This window comes from Scyliorhinus canicula, chromosome 27 (genome assembly GCF_902713615.1).
Source record: "Scyliorhinus canicula chromosome 27, sScyCan1.1, whole genome shotgun sequence".
Lineage (NCBI taxonomy): Eukaryota > Metazoa > Chordata > Chondrichthyes > Carcharhiniformes > Scyliorhinidae > Scyliorhinus > Scyliorhinus canicula.
Window position 1 is genome coordinate 4337654 of NC_052172.1, and position 19905 is coordinate 4357558.

A 19905-nucleotide genomic window follows, 5' to 3' on the forward strand; every position below is an offset into this window, starting at 1 on the left:
CCTAACTTAAGCCCACATAACCACCCTACCCCAATAACCCGGTAATCCCACCTAACCTTTTTGGGCACTAAGGGGCAATTTAGCACGGCCAATCCACCTAACCCGCGCATCTTTGGACTGTGGGAGGAAACCGGAGCACCCGGAGGAAACCCACGCACACAGGGGGAGGATGTGCAGACTCCACACTGACAGTGACCCAGCGGGGAATCGAACCTGGGACCCTGGAGCTGTGAAGCCACAGTGCTAACCGCTGTGCTAGCGCGCCGTCCTTGTCAAAACCTATCCCATGATGCCTGTGAGAACAAAAGTGTTACTTGGTCATTGTTATGTCGCTGTTTGTTCACAGAACGTGCAATACATTAACTGGCTGTCTGTAAGTGTGGCTTCCATTACCAGTGAATCCCTACAGTACAGAAGGAGGCCATTCAGCCCATCGAGACTGCACTGGCCCTCCAAACAGGACTCCATCCAGGCCCACTCCCCATCCCATCCCATAACCTACACATCTTTGGACACCAGGGGACAATTGACCATGGCCAATCCACCTAATTTACACAATAAATGGGAATATACTAAGAGGGGTAGATGAAGTGAAAGATCTTGGTGTACAGGTACACTGGTCCCTAAAGGCAGCAGTTCAGATAGACAAGGTTGTAAATAAAGCAGATGGAATGCTCTCCTTCATTGGCAGAGGTATAGAATAGAAAAGTAAGGATATAATGTGGGAATTGTCTAATACACTGGTGAATCCACAACTGGAGTATTGTGGGCAGTTCTGGTCCCCACATTACAGGAAGGATGTTATTGCTCTGGAGAGAGAGCAGAGGAGGTTTACAAGAATGTTGCCAGGCCTGGAAAAGTGTGTCTACGAGGAGAGATTGGAAAGGTTGGGGTTATTTTCCTTGGGACAAGGACGGCTGAGGAGGGGAACTCAATAACAATCTTTATTGTCACAAGTAGGCTGACATCAACACTGCAATGAAGTTACTGTGAAAAGCCCCTAGTCGCCACATTCCGGCGCCTGTTCGGCTACACAGAGGGAGAATTCAGAATGTCCGATTCTCCTAACAAGCCCGTCTTTCGGGACGTGTGGGAGGAAACCGGAGCGCCCGGAGGAAACCCACGCAGACACGGGGAGAACGTGCAGACTCCGCACAGACAGTGACCCAAGCCGGGAATCAAACCTGGGACCCTGGCGCTTTGAGGCAACAGTGCTAACCACTATGCTACAGTGCCGCCCTTAATTGAGGCATACAAAATTATGAGGGGAAGAGATAGAGTGGACAGGATAAAATTGTTTTCCTAGGTGGCGAATTCTAGAAGCAGGGGACATAGATTGAAGATAAGTGGCAGAAGGTGTAGAAGGGACATGAGGAAGAACTATTTTACGTGGAGGGTAGTGAGAGACTGGAATTCGCTGCCCGAGTTGTTGGTGGAGGCAGAGACCCTAAACCCCTTTAAAAAGGACCTGGATCTGCACCTTGTAGGAGACAGGGCTATGAACCGGGTGCAGGAAGGTGGGGTTAGAAAGGGCACCTGGGTGTCCTCGGGCTGGCATGGACAGGATGGGCTGAATGGCCTCCTTCTGTGCTGTAACGTTTCTATGATTCTATGATCTTTGGACTGTGAGGGGGAACCGGAGCCCCCGGAGGAAACTCACGCAGACACGGGGTAGAGTGTAAACCGAGGTCCGGGTCGAACCCCGGAGCCTGGCACTGTGAGGCAGCAGTGCTAACCACTGTGCCGCCCCATGCTCCATGTTCTCCGCGACAAAGGCCTACCAGCCACAGGGTGGAGAGAACGTCTGTCCTCTGTTGCCTTAAAATTAAAGCTGGTGTTTAAGAACGAAACCAGGCCGCACATCTTTGCACAACCATCTGGAAAGTTCTCCGCGAAGAGGCAGTGAGATGGAGCTTTCCAAACTGGGACTGGTGGAGTTTTCTGCTCGGATATCGGAGGACGCGGGGGCGTCGATGGGTGAACGGATTTCAGGTGTGGACCAACCCCTGCTCCGGCTCAACAGGGGAACAGGCGCAAGGAAGGGTATTGGGGACTGAGTTACGGAATTAGTTTTTTTGGGGGGGGGGGGAGAGGGGGTGTGAGTTTGGGGGGGGGGGGTGTTGAGCCCCTGCGATGTCGCGGCGATGCCAGCAGGAAACCGCTGCGCATCTCGCACATGCACGGGCGGTTGGAACGTGACCTTGTGGTACACGGTGTTTTGTTATGCTCTTGACGTAGCTTAGGCTGCTTCCTTGATGTGCACTCTGACAAAGGAAGGTTCAGACTTGGAGATAGCTTTAACACATTTATTAAACTGTTAACAATTCTCCTACTTGGATTCGACTCTCCCGTTAATCCTGCTATAGCTACTCAGACTGACAAACCAGTCTGCTACAATCCACGTGGTGGGTGTGATGTGTTGAATCAACCCTGTCTGTACTCACTGAGTGTCTCCACTGGAAAGATGCAGATCATGTGTGTGGTGTCCTTTATATATGGGTTGGTGTAATGCCCCCCTGTGGTAGTGTCACCACTGTGTGTATCGTGAATGCCCATTGGTCGTGTCCTATCTAACTGACCTATTGGTTGAGTGTCTGTGTGTCATGTCTCTGGTGCTCCCTCTAGTGTCTAGATAGTCTACGTGTACGTACATTAACCCCTTGTGTAATTACAGCGATGCACATCACCACAGACGGGAAACGCAAGAATCTCCAAACTGTTTCAACTCTGAACTGGAGCCGTTGCCACAGTAACTAGAGAGCTTCAGGTGCAAATGATCGAGTGCAAACTTGTCTTCCAGAACGTGAAACTCTGGATATAAATAGACACAAGCTATTTTGCCCGCAAGGCAGTCAGATGGTTAGTCCTCGGCCTGTTGTTAATTCATCTCCGACTGAAAGTAATACTTGCATTAAAAAAAACTTTATCTTAAATCCATGAGGAACTTTAGTATTCAGGGTGCTCATAGAATCCCTACAGTGCAGAAGAAGGCCATTCGGCCCATCGAGTCTCCACCAGCACCCCCTGAAAGAGCTCCTTACCTAGGCTCACTCCCCCCCACTCTATCACCACAACCCAACCTTACCTGCGTACCTTTGGACTGTGGGAGGAAACCGGAGCACCCGGAGGAAACCCACGCAGACACGGGGGAGAACGTGCAGACTCCGCGCAGTCACCCGAGGTCGGAATTGAACCCGGGTCCCTGGGAGGCAGCAGTGCTAACCACTGCTGCACCTCGCCGTCCAGCTGAGTGAACAAAATCCCGACTGACGTTCCAGTGCTGCTCTGAAGGAGGTGCTGCACTGTCTTTCTGATTGGAGGCCTCGTCTAGGCACACAGGAGGGGGTTAAACAGGATAAAATCCCATGGTGTTACTTCAGAGCAGAGAAGGAGAAGAGTTCTCCCCGGTGTACTGGTCAATATATATCCCTCACACATCACAACAACAGGCCGTTATCTCATTGTGGGCTCGCGCTGTGCACAGATTGGCAGCCGCGCCTTTCCTGCGTGTCCAGGGTGACTATAGCCTCAGAAGGACCTCTTTGGCTGCTTTGGGGGTTCCTGAGGGTGTGAAAGATTCCACATAAAACGCAATTCACGGCATCACAGAATTGTCACAGTGCAGAAGGAGGCCGTTCAACCCATCGTGCCGGCCCCGGCTCGGCAAACGAGCATCGTGACTGAGTGCCAGTCCCCTGCGTCCCCCCCCCCCTCCCCGCACCCTTTGCACATTGTATCTCTTCATATAATCATCTAATGTCCTCTGGAAAGCCTCGATTGAACCTCTCCCCCCCACCCCCCACCCACACTTCCAGGCCGCGCGTCCCAGACCCCAACCACTCGCTGTGGGGAAAAAGTTTTTTCTCACGTCGCATTCACTTGAAATCTGTGTCCCCTCTGGTTCCCGATCCTTTTGGCAAGCGGGAGCGGTTTCTCCCCGTCTCCCCTATCCAGCCCCCTCATGGTTTTGAACACCTCAATCAAATCTCCTCTTCTGCTCTCCGAGGAGGACGTTCCCAACCTTTCCAATCTCTCCTCATCACTTTCACAAGGGGACAGAGGTGTCCGGGCGTTGCCTTCCATTCACATGGCAGTCGGGACGACGGGCAGTTTCGTTTGAAAGTCGCAGAGAGGTGTTCAATTCCAGCCCCACGTACCCCGGAGCCACAACACAATTGAATTGGCCATTAATTCTGAGAAAACTTCCCAATGTCTTTGGCCCTTTGGCTACCCAATAATTACAGTCACCAGGTTTGTAAATGTAGACACGATTACTGTTTATTTATAATAAGAACTTAAAATTTTTTTTTTAGTGTACCCAATTCATTGTGGAGTCTTTTTCCTCGGATGGTGATGACCAACACGAGGGGACATAGCTTTAAATTGAGGGGTGATAGATATAGGACAGGTGTCAGTCGCAGTTTCTTTACTCAGAGATAGTAGGGGTGTGGAATGCCCTGCCTGCAACAGTAGTAGACTCGCCAATTTTAAGGGCATTTAAGTGGTCACGGGATAGACATATGGATGAAAATGGAATAGTGTAGGTCAGATAGGCTTCAGATGGTTTCACAGGTCGGCACAACATCGAGGGCCGAAGGGCCCGTACTGCGCTGTAATGTTCCATCTATTTGTTCCAATTAAGGGACAATTTAGCGTGGCCAATCCACCTAACCTGCACATCTTTGGGTTGTGGGGGTGAAACCCACACAAACACAGGGAGAATGTGCAAACTCCACACGGACAGTGACCCAGAGCCGGGATTGAACCTATTTTAGTTATTTAGGAATAACAGCAAAATGGACTGTTATTTTCATGGTAAAAAATTGCAGCATGCTGCTGTGCAGAGGGACCTGTGCATGGATTGCAAAAAGTTGGTTTGCAGATGCAGCAGGTAATTGAGAAGACAAATGGAATGTTGTCCTTCATTGCTAGAGGGATGGAGTTTAAAAACAGGGAGGCGAGGGTAGCACGGTGGCCTAGTGGTTAGCGCAACCGCCTCACGGCGCTGAGGTCCCAGGTTCGATCCCGGCTCTGGGTCACTGTCTGTGTGGAGTTTGCACATTCTCCCCGTGTCTGCGTGGGTTTCGCCCCCACAACCCAAAAATGTGCAGAGTAGGTGGATTGGCCACGCTAAATTGCCCCTTAATTGGAAAAAATAATTGGGTAATCTAAATTTATTAAAAAAAAAAAAAACAGGGAGGCTATGCTGCCGCTGTATAGGGTGCTGGTGAGGCCACACCTGGAGTACTGTGCACAGTTTTGGTCTGCTTACTTCAGAAAGGATGTACTGGCGCTGGAGGGGGTGCAGAGGAGATTCACTAAGTTGATACCGGAGTTGAGAGGATTGGTTTATGAGGAGAGATTGAGTAGACTGGGACTGTACTCATTGGAATTTAGAAGAATGACGGGTGGGGGGGGGGGGGGGGGGGGGGGGGGGGGGGATCTTAAGGGAACACATAAAATTATGAAGGGAAGAGTTGAGATAGAAGCAGGAGGCTGTTTCCACTGGCGGGTGAAACTAGAACTAGGGGGCAAAGCCTCAAAATAAGGGGGAGCAGATTTAGGACTGAGTTGATAAGGAATTTCTTCACCCAAAGGGTTGTGAATCAGTGGAATTCCCTGCCCAGTGAAGCTGTTGAGTCTACCTCGTTGGATATTTTTAAGGCAAAGATGGGTAATTTTTTGAAGAATAAAGGGATAAAGGTTTATAGTGCTCGGGTGGGAAACTGGAGCTGAGTCCACAAAAGATCAGCCATGATCTTATTGAATGGCGGAGCAGGCTCGAGGGGCCAGATGGCTTATTCCTGCTCCTAGCTCTTATGTTATTTTTTTTTAAATTTAGAGTACCCAATTATTTTTCTCCAATTAAGGGGCAATTTAGCATGGCCAATCCACCTAACCTGCACATCTTTGGGTTGTGGGGGGGTGTCATGTGAGAGTACCTTTAAGAAATTGATGTTTAAGAAATGTACCTTAAAGAAATGGGTGTTTATCAGAGATGTCAGAGTGTGGGTGGAGCTGGGCTATCTGTCAGCTTTTTACTTTTGTTTTAGGCTGTTTGCTGCAGGGTGCGTTTTAGTTTCACTTTCAGTGTTGGAACTGAAGCCAGACAAAGCAGATGTACTGTCGATCTCTCTGCTATGAAAAGACTATCTCTTGATCATTTGGTGAATTCAGAATTATAAATGTTCTCAGTAGCGAATATAAACCTGATGTGCCTCTGTTAAAATGTGTTTCTTTTGTCTTCTGGATGTTGTTTGGGAAGTTATTAAGGATAGTCAGAGGCTTTTCCCCAGGGTAGAGGGGTCAATTAATAGGGGGAATAAGTTTAAGGTGCGAGGGGCTAGGTTTAGAGGAGATGTACGAGGCAAGTTTTTTACACAGCGGGTAGTGGATGCCTGGAACTCGCTGCCGGAGGAGGTGGTGGAAGCAGGGACGATAGCGATAAATGTCATCTTGACATCTTGACAAATACATGAATAGGATGGGAATAGAGGGATACGGACTCAGGAAGTGTAGAAGATTTTAGTTTAGACGGGCAGCAAGGTCGGCGCAGGCTTGGAGGGCCGAAGGGCCTGTTCCTGTGCTGTACTTTTCTTTGTTCTTTGTATTACATAGTGTTGTATTTTTTGGGGTTGTATTTGAATTGATGGTAGCTAAGATGTTCACTGAATGTTTCAAAAAGGTTAACTTGAGTTCATAGAATAAGCATTGTTTTGCTTCAAAAAATACTTTTCCATTTCTGCTGTACCACGCCTGTAGAGTGGGCCATGTGCTCCCCATATCATGGCCCATGGTAAACCTCCATGATGCACTTTGGGGTTCTCTAAACCCTGGCCCATATACAGACTGAAACCCACGCAGACACGGGGAGAATGTGCAAACTCCACACGGACAGTGACCCAGGGCCCCGGGGTTCGAACCCGGGACCTCAGCGCAGTGAGGCAGCAGTGTTAACCACTGTGCCACTTGCCGCCCTGTTATAGAACATAGAACACTACGGCGCAGTACGGGCCCTTCGGCCCTCGATGTTGCGCCGACCTGTGAAACCATCTGAAGCCTATCTGACCTACACTATTCCATTTTCATCCATATGTCTATCCAGTGACATCCTGTTCTTATGTTATTATTCAGTAAATGGATGATTCCTGAAGAGAAGGCGGCATGTTCCTAGACTGGGAATGGGAATGCATTGCACTGCACCCCGCCACCCCCCCTCAACCCTCCACTCCCCCCCCCGCACAGACACACACACACACACACACTCCCTCCCCAGCCCCGACGGGACGCAGAGAGTAAATACTGCAAAGTCAGAGCGGAAATCCCGCCGACAATGGGTTAATGGTAGCTGGGTAAACAAAAGTATTTACAACACAGCTGAGCAAAGTTGCACTTTGAGTTCCCATGGCGGGACCAGGGGCTGCTTACATCCACCCCGTGTGGGAGAAAAACAACTTCCAAAAAGAGTATTTTCCTGTCAGAGGTTGGTGGAAAGAAACCTATAAAAAGAGTGTAGCTGCTCCGAGATTGAGCCGGAGGAAACAGCATCTTCCTTCCTTCAGGCCCCGCTGTCACTCTCTGAGAGGAATTCGCTCGCATCCGGTTTGAAAAACCCATGGTCGGCCTGGATTTTTTTTTTTTGTCAATGGCGCAAAGTGGGGGGGAAGGGGGGGGGGGGGGGTGGGGGTGGGGAGAGCGTGTTGGAGAGTTAAAAAAAGCCTCTGCAGTTTGCGCAACCGGGCCATCCCTCTTCGTGTCGGCTGGGAAACAAACACAGGCTTCCTGGAAAGCAGATCGGGCCTCGTCCGATTCTGATTGTCCCGAAACTGTGGCACCGCCGTCGGGGGGGAATATCCGCGGGGGGGGGCTCGCAAAGAAAAAAAAAGGGCGGAACCGAAAGTGACGCGCTTGCAGACGAAAGGGACGAGAGTGACACGAACTCTAGGGGCCAGCCTGGTAAAACCCGCCCGCTCTCCTGCACGCGTTCTCCCGAGCGTCTGGGCCTCGCAGGATCATCGCCGCAGGCCGCCGGGATTTGAAACTCGTGCGCGTCTCACTGTCGTGCTGGTGGCTCTCCGGCCTCTGAGCCCAGGCGCCCGTGCGGGGGAGGGGGGGGGGGGGTGGGAGGGTGGGGGGGGGGGGGTGGGTGGGAGGGTGGGGGGGGGGGGGGGGTGGGAGGGTGGGGGGGGGGGGGGGTGGGAGGGTGGGGGGGGGGGGTGGGAGGGTGGGGGGGGGTGGGAGGGTGGGGTGAAGCCCCAGGCTAAAGGCCTGAGCGCCATATCCAAAGTTGGCGTGTCAGGAGACGCACTGGGGGGGGAGGGGGGGGGGGGGGGGGGTGAATGGGCGGGTTTGCCGTGCAGCACTGTCAGAGGCCCAGGGCGGGATTTCCCCCCCCCGGCCCTTCGCAGTGGGTTTCCCCGCACAGCGGAAGCCGTTGGCCATTGACCGCAAGCTGGATCTTCCGGTCCTGCCGATGTACGCGGCGCTTCGGCGTGGCTCGCTCTCCCGCCTTTTTTGGGGGGGGGGGGGTCGGGGGGGTAACCCTCGGGTCACAGCCCCGCCCGTAGTCTTTTGGATGATACAAAGAAACGTAGAGCATCGAAGCAGGAGGAGGCCATTCGGCCCTTCGAGCCTGCTCCGCCATTCATTCTGATCATGGCCGATCATCAAGTTCAATACCCTGATCCCGCCGTCCCACCATATCCGTTGATTCCTTTGGCCCCAAGAGCGATATCAAATTCCTTCTTGAAATTACACAACGTTTTGGCCTCAACTACTTTCTGTGGTAGTGAATTCCACAGATTCACCTCTCCCTGGGTGAAGACATTTCTCCTCACCTCAGTCCTAAAAGATTTACCCCTTATCCTCAAACTATGGGCAGCACGGTAGCATTGTGGATAGCACAATCGCTTCACAGCTCCAGGGTCCCAGGTTCGATTCCCGGCTTGGGTCACTGTCTGTGCGGAGTCTGCACATCCTCCCCGTGTCTGCGTGGGTTTCCTCCGGGTGCTCCGGTTTCTTCCCACAGTCCAAAGATGTGCGGGTTAGGTGGATTGGCCATGATAAATTGACCTTAGTGTCCAAAATTGGCCTTAGTGTTGGGTGGGGTTACTGGGTTATGGGGATAGGGTGGAGTTGTTGACCTTGGGTAGGGTTCTCTTTCCAAGAGCCGGTGCAGACTCGATGGGCTGAATGGCCTCCTTCTGCACTGTAAATTCTATGAAAAAAATGACCCTTATTTCTGGACTCCCCCCCACCATCCGGAACATTCTTTCTGAATCTACCCTGTCTAATCCTGTTAGAATTTTATACGTTTCAATGAGATCCCCTCTCACTCTTCAAGGACAGCACGGTAGCACAAGTGGATAGCACTGTGGCTTCACAGCGCCAGGGGCTCAGGTTCGATTCCCCGCTGGGTCACTGCCTGTGAGGAGTCTGCACGTTCTCCCCGTGTCTGCGTGGGTTTCCTCCGGGTGCTCCGGTTTAGTCCCACAGTCCTAAGACGTGCAGGTTAGGTGGATTGGCCTTAGTGTCCAGAAAGGTTAGATGGGGTTATTGGGTTATGGGGATAGGGTGGAAGTGAGGGCTTAAGTGGGTCGGTGCAGACTGGACGGGACGAATGGCCTCCTTCTGCTCAGTATGATCTATGGAATTCTAAACTCCAATGAATATAATCCTGACCGGCTCTCCTCATACGACAGTCCCACCATCCCAGGAATCAGCACATTAAACTGAGGTTCCATCTGCCCCTCTGGAGCTATTTCGAAGATGGGTGCGGACTCGATGGGCCAAATGGCCTCCTTTGGCACTGTAGGTGATCTATGGATTCTACGGTTTTCTATTCCCTCTGGAACAAGTGGAGTTGGGCCTTTCTCTACCTATCACAGTCTCTGTGATGAAGGTGCTCTCGAAGTCTTGGCAAGATGCAGAGTTTTGACCCAGAGGCTGTGAAGGAAGGGCGATATATTTCCAAAGCTGGGATGGTGCGTAGCTTGGAGGGGAACCTGTGTATCTGCTGCCCTTTGTCCTTTACGGTGGCAGCAATCGTGGGTTTGGAAGGTGCTGCCTGAGGAACCTTAAGTGAGTTCTTGCAGTGCATCTTGTAGATGGTACACACGACTGCCACGGTGTGGTTGGTGGTGGGTGATGGCGGGAATGAGTGTTGAAGGTGGTGGGGGGAGGTTGACAATCTTCATCAGCTTGTTTAAGACTTCCTGGAGGTTTGAGGTTTAATGCTTTGAAGTAGTCAGGAAGTAGCGGGCGTTGCTCGAAAGAATAAGTGAAACCCAGAAAGGAGATACAGAGCTTCCCGGTGAAGCCGGCCTCCACATTGCTGGAGGAGGTGCTGACGACAGGGGGACTGGAGAAGGGGGTAGTGTCGGCGGTTTACGGAGCTATTTTGGAAGAGGAGAAGGCGCCGCTGGAAGGGATCAAAGCAAAGTGGGAGGAAGAGGGTCTGGAGGAGAGGGTCTGGTGTGAGGTGCTCCGGAGAGTGAATGCCTCCACCTCATGCGCGAAGTTGGGGCTGATACAGCTGAAGGGGGTACACAGAGCACACCTCACGAGGGCGAGGATGAGCCGATTCTTTGAAGGAGTAGAAGATGTGTGTGATCGTTGCGGGGGGGGGGGGGGGGGGGGGGGAGGACCCGCTATTCACGTCATAAATTTTGATCCTGTCCAAAGCTGGAGGATTACTGGAAGGAGGTTTTTAGGTTAATTTCTAAAGTGGTGCACGTGAAACTGGACCCGGGCCCCCGGGAGGCCATATTCGGGGTGTCGGACCAGCCGGGGTTGGAAACGGGGCCGGAGGCAGATGTTGTAGCCTTCGCCTCGTTGATCGCCCGAAGGCGGATCCTGATAGGGTTGGAGACCAACCTCTCCACCCTGTGCCCTGGCGTGGCGGGGGGACCTGTTGGAATACTTGACCCTTGAGAAGGTTAAGTTTGAACTGAGGGGAAGGATGGAGGGGTTCTACAATTCATGGGCATTATTCATTCTGCAGTTTCAAGGACTGGATCACATCGAACATTAGTTGGCGGGGGGGGGGAGGGTTGGGGGGAGGGGAGGGGGGCGGTGTGTGTTGATGGCGACTATGGGTGATCCCTAATTCCTTCTTGTCATTTGTTTATGTGAACACGCGGCTAATGTTTGGGGTTTGGTGGGAGGATGGGATTGTTGTTATTGATATGGGGATTGACATATTCCTTACTGATTGTTGTTTATTGTTGGTGGGTGTAAATTTTGTAAAATAAATTTAGATTACCCAATTATTTTTCCAATTAAGGGGCAATTTAGCATGGCCAATCCACCTACCCTGCACATCTTTGGGTTGTGGGGGCGAAACCCACGCAGACACGGGGAAAATGTGCAAACTCCACACGGACAGTGACCCAGGGCCGGGATTCGAACCCAGGTCCTCAGCGGAGTGAGGCAGCAATGCTAACCACTGTGCCACTGTGTTGGTGGGTGTAAATTTGAGAGAAAATGTGAAAAAGGGAGGAGGATAAAGAAACATTTTTTTAAAAAAAAGAATAAGCGAAACAGCAATCTTGGACAAAAACGAAATTCCTCTTTTTTTTGGAGGCCTTCGCATTGCCATGGTAACCGTTTCACCTTCATAGAACATAGAACAGTACAGCACAGAAACAGGCCCTTCGGCCCTCGATGTTGTGCCGAGCCATGATCACCCTACTCAAACCCACGTATCCACCCTATACCCGTAACCCAACAACCCCCCCTTAACCTTACTTTTATTAGGACACTACGGGCAATTTAGCATGGCCAATCCACCTAACCCGCACATCTTTGGACTGTGGGAGGAAACCGGAGCACCCGGAGGAAACCCACGCACACACGGGGAGGACGTGCAGACTCCACACAGACAGTGACCCAGCCGGGAATCGAACCTGGGACCCTGGAGCTGTGAAGACATTTATGCTAACCACCATGCTACCCTGCTGCCCCTTGTTTTGAATGTTTTGAATCTCTGATTCTCCCGCCAGAGTAATGGAGGCCGATCTGGCTCCTCAGGCAAAAGGCTGGGGAACATTACTGTCCAGTGGCCCCATCCAACATTACAGTGAGTGGCGAGACTTATATCCACAAGACAGAAGTCAGGAGTGTGATGGAATACTCTCCACTGGCCTGGGTGAGCGCAGCTCCAACAACACTCAAGAAGCTCGACACCATCCAGGACAAGGCAGCCGTACTTGAAAGACCGCCCCACCCACGAACATTCACTCTCTCCGCCACCGAGGCACAGGGGCAGCCGTGTGTACCATCTTCAATGTGCCACTGCAGGAACTTGCCAAAGCTCCAAACCTGTGACCTCCACCATCGAGAACGGTGATTGCAGCAGGCACATGGGGGGGGGGGCCCCATCACCTGGAAGTACCCCTCAGAGCCACACACCATCCTGACTTGGAAATACGTTGGCCGCCCCTTCACTGTCGCCAGGTCAAAGTCCTGGGAACTCCCCCCCCCCACTCCCACCTACCAGCACTGTGGGTGTACCTACACCATATGGGTGCCAACAATTCTAGAAGGCAGCGCACCACAACTTTCTTGAGGAGCAACTAGGGAGGGGCGATAAATGCTGGCCGAACCAGCAACGGCCACATCGTACGACTGAATTTCATTTTTAAAAAGTGCCTCTCACAGCCTCAGCTGACCTACTTTCAAAGTGTAGTACTGTTATAGAACATAGAACAGTACAGCACAGACAGGCCCTTCGGCCTCTCCAATGTTCGTCGCTCCAGCATTGCTCACCCTACTCAAACCCACGTACCCCTCCCCCTATTACCCGCTAACCTAGTATACAATCATCCCCCCCCACTCCCCCCCTCTCCCCCCCCCCCACCCCCCTTCTCCCCCCCCCTCCTCCCCTCCCCCCCACCCCCCCCTCCCCTCCCCCCCCCCACCCCTCCCCCCCCCCCCCCCCCCCCCCCCCCCCCTCTCCCACCCCCCCCCTCCTCCCCCCCCCCCCCCACCCCCCCCCCTCCCTCCCCCCCCCCCCACCCCCCCCCTCCTCCCAGTACAGCACAGAACAGGCCCTTCGGCCCTCGATGTTGTGCCGAGCATTGATCACCCTACTCAAACCCACGTATCCACCCTACTATACCCGTAACCCAACAATCCCCACCCCCCTCCCCCTCCCCTCCCCTCCCTTAACCTTACTTTTTAGGACACTAAGGGCAATTTATCATGGCCAATCCACCTAACCCGCACATCTTTGGACTGTGGGAGGAAACCGCAGCACCCGGAGGAAACCCACGCACACACGGGGAGGACGTGCAGACTCCGCACAGACAGTGACCCAGCCGGGAATCGAACCTGGGACCCTGGAGCTGTGAAGCATTTATGCTAACCACCATGCTACCGTGCTGCCCTAAGTTATAAACTAAGAAAAACGGGGGGGGGGGGGGGGGGGGGGGGGGGGCGCGAACTAGTGCACAGCAAACTCCCACAGACAGCATTGTGATCATGACCAAAATCATCTGCATTTTAGTGATGTTGATTGAGGGATAAATATTGCCTGGGACATCGTGGAGTGCTTCAAAAGAGTGCTGTGGGATCGCTTACTCTAGTTCAAGGCAGTGGCCAAACGAGTAGGCCGCACGACTAACCCTCCTTCATCGCAGTGGACCGCAGGATTGAAATTGGCCTCGTTCACCAACCGTGACCCCGTGAATAAGATTAAGTGCATTTAATACAGGCCCAATATTTTGTAACGGGTTATAGAAAATGGTTAATCATTTATATATTAGTAGAACCGTCCTCAACGGTAAAAACAAAAGGAATATTTACACTTTGGATACAGCACGGCTCTCACAGTCCATGTGCAGGCTTGTCACAGTAACTTCATTCAAGCCGACTTGTGACAGTAAGCGAAAGTAATAATAATGTGTTGTGAATAATCAGCACTCCACTCACTTCGCTCGCCCCCTCACTTCACTCGCCCCCTCACTTCACTCACCCGCGCTTGACGTGCGAATGACTTCAGCCATACCGGCAGGAAAAAAAGTCTACACGGACGGGAATCAACGGAATGTGGTGACCCCGGGCGTGGTCAATGGTCAACACAATGTCTCATGGGGGCCGCTCTCTGAACCCGGATGCCCCCCCCGCCACCCCGCCGGGCCACAGGTTACCCACCGCCCGGCTAAGGCCTCAATCCTAATAGTTCGGGCCAGTCATTTAGTTTCTCAATTTTTAACTGTTGTTATTTTCTTTCCCCTTCTGGGAAGGATCTTGTAACAGTGCCAAGATGCCCACAGTGCGCGGGGCAGGAGTGTCCCCTCCGCTCAGATTCCCGGGGTCAGGATCGAGCCACGGCCCACCGCCAACCAGGCCGAGACCACGGCCTGCGGAAACGCCTGAGAGCGAATTGGGGAATTTGACAGGTGTATGGGGGATGGATAGGAATCCGGGAGGGTTGGAGAATCTCCAAACCAGGGACAGCCGCCCTGTCACAGAACGCCTACCCTGCCACCTCCTGGCGGTGAGTGGGAAATGAATTGTCAGCATTTCACTTCTCTCAACACTCTTGAAATGCTGAGGCAATTTGTAATTTAAATATCCTGCGTGCGGCAAGGTGCAAATTTCCACCTCCGATCCACACCCGCCCCCCACCACCACCACCCGCCCCCGTCCTTCCCTGTGATGTAATCGAACCTCACGGAAGTTGCTGGAAGATTTGATTGCTGATTGCGGCATTCGTTCCACATTCCAGGTGAAGAAACCAGAACCTTTCCTGGAAGGCCAGGTTGCACAATGGCTGGGAGATTGACAGGTAAACGTTACCTCAGGGCGACACGGCGACACATTGGTTAACACTGCTTCCTTACAGCGCCAGGGACCCGGGTTAACACTGCTGTCTCACAGTGCCAGGGACCTGGGTTAACACTGCTGCCTCACAGCACCAGGGACCCGGGTTAGCACTGCTTCCTTACAGCGCCAGGGACCCGGGTTAGCACTGGTGCCTCACTGTGCCAGGGACCCGGGTTAACACCGCTTCCTCACAGCGCCAGGGAACCAGGTTAGCACTGCTGTCTCACAGTGCCAGGGACCCGGGTTAGCACTGCTGTCTCACAGTGCCAGGGACCCGGGTTAGCACTGCTGTCTCACAGTGCCAGGGACCCGGGTTAACACTGCTGCATCACAGTACCAGGGACCCGGGTTAACACTGCTGCCTCACAGTGCCAGGGACCCGGGTTAACACTGCTGTCTCACAGTGCCAGGGACCCGGGTTAACACCGCTTCCTCACAGTGCCAGGGTCCCGGGTTAGCACTGCTGTCTCACAGTGCCAGGGTCCCGGGTTAACACTGCTGTCTCACGGTGCCAGGGACCCGGGTTAACACTGCTGCATCACAGTACCAGGGACCCGGGTTAACACTGCTGCCTCACAGTGCCAGGGTCCCGGGTTAGCACTGCTGTCTCACAGTGCCAGGGACCCGGGTTAACACTGCTGTCACACAGTGCCAGGCACCCGGGTTAACACTGCTGTCTCACAGTGCCAGGGACCCGGGTTAACACTGCTGCCTCACAGTGCCAGGGACCCGGGTTAACACTGCTGCATCACAGTACCAGGGACCCGGGTTAACACTGCTGTCTCACAGTGCCAGGGACCCGGGTTAACACTGCTGCATCACAGTACCAGGGACCCGGGTTAACACTGCTGTCTCACAGTGCCAGGGACCCGGGTTAACACTGTTGTCTCACAGTGCCAGGGACCCAGGGTTAGCACTGCTACCTCACAGTGCCAGGGACACAGGTTAACACTGCTGTCTCACAGTGCCAGGGACCCGGGTTAGCAATGCTGCCTCACAGTGCCAGGGACCCGGGTTAACACTGCTGTCTCACAGTGCCAGGGGCCCGGGTTAACACTGCTGCCTCACAGAGCCAGGGGCCCGGGTTAACACTGCTGTCTCACAGTGCCAGGGACCCGGGTTAGCACTCATGATGAGGGTCGGTGCAGACTGAAAGGGCCGAATGGCCTCCTTCTGCAATGCAGGGATTCAATGATTACCCGCAGGGCAGCACCCAATCGCAGGCTCAGCCTTCCACAAAGGACAGGGTAAAGGGGAACGTTGCTCAGCCCCACGAGTCCCCCCCCCCCCCCCATCAGCCAATCAGACCGTGCAACCGTAGGATGGTTGTTTCAAGGAGGGGGGCTATTTGGTCCATCGCATCCCTGCTAGCCCTCTGCGTGAGGACCTCCCCCACAATCCCCTGTGGTCTTCTCTTTGTGGGGTCCTGTCCGATTCCCTTTCGAAAGCCCCGATTTCGAAGATCGGCCTCCGCCAGCCTCTCAGGCAGCGCGTCCCAGATTCCAACCACCCGCTTGCCGGGAAAACACAATCACGGTTGATCTGCCTCTCCACTCCACTGCTCCATCTTGGTTCCACATCCTTTAAAACCCTTAGCCTGGAAAAATCTATCCTTCCCGGCTCATTTTCAATGGAACCCCAGCCTCAACGGGCTTTTTGAGGAAGAGAGATGGAAATTTGCACTCCCCTTGTATGGCTCTGATTTTACACGGTTGCTCGTGGCAACACAAGATGGCCGCCCAATTCCCTTTGAAAGCCTCGATTGGATCTGCCTCCACCACACTCTCAGGCAGCAGCGCATTCCAGATCCTAATGACTCTTAGAATCCCTACAAAGGTTGGTGGAATTGCGGGTAGCGATGAGGACTTTCAGAGGACACAGCAGGGTTTAGATCGTTCGGAGACTTGGGCGGAAAGATGGCAGATGGAGTTTAATCCAGACAAATGAGAGGTAGTGTATTTTGAAAGGTCTAATGCAGGTAGGGAATATACAGTGAATGGTAGAACCCTCAAGAGTATTGACAGACAGAGAGATCTAGGTGTACAGGTCCACAGGTCACTGAAAGGGGCAACACAGATTGAGAAGGGAGTCAAGAAGGCATACGTCATGCTTGCCTTGATTGGCCGGGGCATTGAGTATAAAAATTAGCAAGTCATGTTGCAGCTGTATAGAACCTTAGTTAGGCCACACTTGGAGTATAGTGTTCAATTCTGGTTACCACACTACCAGAAGGATGCGGAGGCTTTGGAGAGGGTACAGAAGAGATTTACCAGGATGTTGCCTGGTATGGAGGGCATTAGCTATGAGGAGCGGTTGAATAAACTCGGTTTGTTCTCACTGGAACGACGGAGGTTGAGGGGCGACCTGATAGAGGTCTGCAAAATGATGAGGGGCATGGACAGAGTGGATAGTCAGAGGCTTTTTCCCAGGGTAGTGGGGTCAATTACTAGGGGGCATAGGTTTAAGGTGCGAGGGGCAAGGTTTAGAGGAGATATACGAGGCAAGTTTTTTACACAGAGGGTAGTGGGTGCCTGGAACTCGCTGCCGGAGGAGGTGGTGGAAGCAGGGACGATAGTGACATTTAAGGGGCATCTTGACAAATACATGAATAGGATGGGAATAGAGGGATACGGACCCTGGAAGTGTAGAAGATTTTAGTTTAGACGGGCAGCATGGTCAGCACAGGCTTGGAGGGCCGAAGGGCCTGTTCCTGTGCTGTATTTTTCTTTGTTCTTTGTTTGTTGTTAGTGCAGAAGGAGACCATTCAGCCCATCGGGTCAGCACCGGCCCTCTGAAACAACACTCTAGCTCGGCCCACTCCCCCGCCCTAACCGGATGGGGGGGGAAATCTTTTTCTCATGTTGCCATTTCTGCTTTTGTCAATCACCTTAAACCTGTGCCCCCTCGTTCCCAATCCTTCCACCAATGTTTCCCCTTCTCAACTCCGTCCAGACCCCTCATGATTTTGAACATCTCGATCAAATCTCCCCTCGATCTTCTCTTCGAGAAAGACGGTCCCGCCTTCTCAGATCGTTCCCAGTAACCGCAGGGCCTCATCCCTGGAACCTTGTGAATCTTCTCTGCTCCCTTTCTAAATCCGTCACATCCGCCCTGAGTGTGGTGTCCAGACTGAGCCACAATACTCTAGTTGAGGCTGAAGTCGTGCTGAACGTAACCGCACATAAGAACATAAGAACTAGGAGCAGGAGTCGGCCATCTGGCCCCTCGAGCCTGCTCCGCCATTCAATTAGATCATGGCTGATCTTTTGTGGACTCAGCTCCACTTTCCGGCCCGAACACCATAACCCTTAATCCCTTTATTCTTCAAGAAACTATCTATCTTTACCTTAAAAACTTCACCTGTGGAGACAGCAGGGAGCGAACATTTCGAATCTGGATGACTCTTTGTCAAAGTCATCGAAAAGTTTGCTCCCGTTCTCTCCCCACAGGCGCTGTCACGCCTGCTGAGATTGTCCAGTGAGGGCGGCAGGGTGGCGCAGTGGTTAGCATTGCTGCCTCACGGAGCCGAGGTCCCAGGTTCGATCCCGGCTCTGGGTTACTGTCCGTGTGGAGTTTGCACATTCTCCCGTGTTTGTGTGGGTTTCGCCCCCACAACCCAAAGATGTGCAGGGTAGGTGGATTGGCCATGCTAAATTGCCCCTTAATTGGAAAAAATGAATTGGGTGCTCTAAATTTGTAAGAGATTGTCCAGTATTTTCTATTTTTGTTTGAGTTCCAGCCTCCGCAGTAATGTGCCTTTTTTCTTAACATAACCTCCTTGCTTTTCAACTCTGTGCTCCCGTTACGACAGCCCAGAATCCTGTTTGATTTATTAACCACAGAGTGTCCTCATTTTGTACCTGTACACCCAGATCCTTCTGCTCCTGAACCCTCCTCAGAGTTTAGCCCGTGCAACTTGCTTGCCTTTCGACAACCTCTATCTGAGGGGCTGACATCTTTATCTCCAAACCCATGGGTCCAAAGAGGCAGAACCACAGAACTTCCGGCGCAAGATTTGAGCTGGTTAGACTAGTTTGCCGCAGACAAAGAACAGTACAGCTCAGGAACAGGCTTTCGGCCCACCAGGCCTCTGCTGATCCAGATTCCTTATTTAGACCTACTACTTATTGCACAAACGGTCTGTACCCCCCCCCCCCAGCCCCGCCCGTTCATGTGTCTATCAAGATACATCTCAAACATTGCTGTCGTGCCTGCCTCCACTGGCAAAGTGTTCCAGGTACCCACCACCCTCTGCGTGAAAATCTTTCCCCGCACATCTCCTTAAACCTTCCCCCTCTCCCCTTGAACCTGTGCCCCTCGTAATTGACTCTTCCACCCTGGGAAAAAGCTACTGACTATCCACCCTGTCCCGACCTCTTGTCATTTTGTAGACCTCAATCAGGTCTCCCCTCAGCCTTTCCAACGAAAGCAATCCGAGTTTATTCAACCTCTCCTCATAGCCAACACCCTCCAGATCAGGCAAGTCCCTGGTAAACCTCCTTTGCAGCCTCCCCAAAGCATCCACACCCTTCTGGTAGTGTGGAGACCAGAACTGCCCGCAATATTCCAAATGCGGCCTAACTAAAGCTTTATACAACTGTAACACGACCTGCCGACAGCGTTACTCTGTGAACTTTCTGGGTGAGTAAGAACAAGCCACAACCTTCAAAGGATCAATGACGTCGAAATGCCGTCAGCGGAGAGTGAGGCCTCATGGCAGGAGAAACAGTTATCCCAATGAGTCATAATCAAAGCTGCTGCTGGATTAAGCGATCCAGTGTCAGTTAGAATCATAGAATTCCTACGGTGCGGAAAGAGGCCATTTGGCCCATCGGGTCTGCACCGGCCCTGGCTCCGAAGAGCACCCTTCCCAGCCCTCCCTGCCCTATCCCCCAAAACCCCATAACCCCACCACACCTGAACACCTTTGGATACTGAGGAGCAATTTATCGCGGCCAATCCACCTCACCTGAACACCTTTGGTCACTAAGGGCAACTTAGCACGGTCAATCCACCTCACCTGCACATCTTTGGACTGTGGGAGGAAACCGGAGCACCCGGAGGAAACCCACGCGC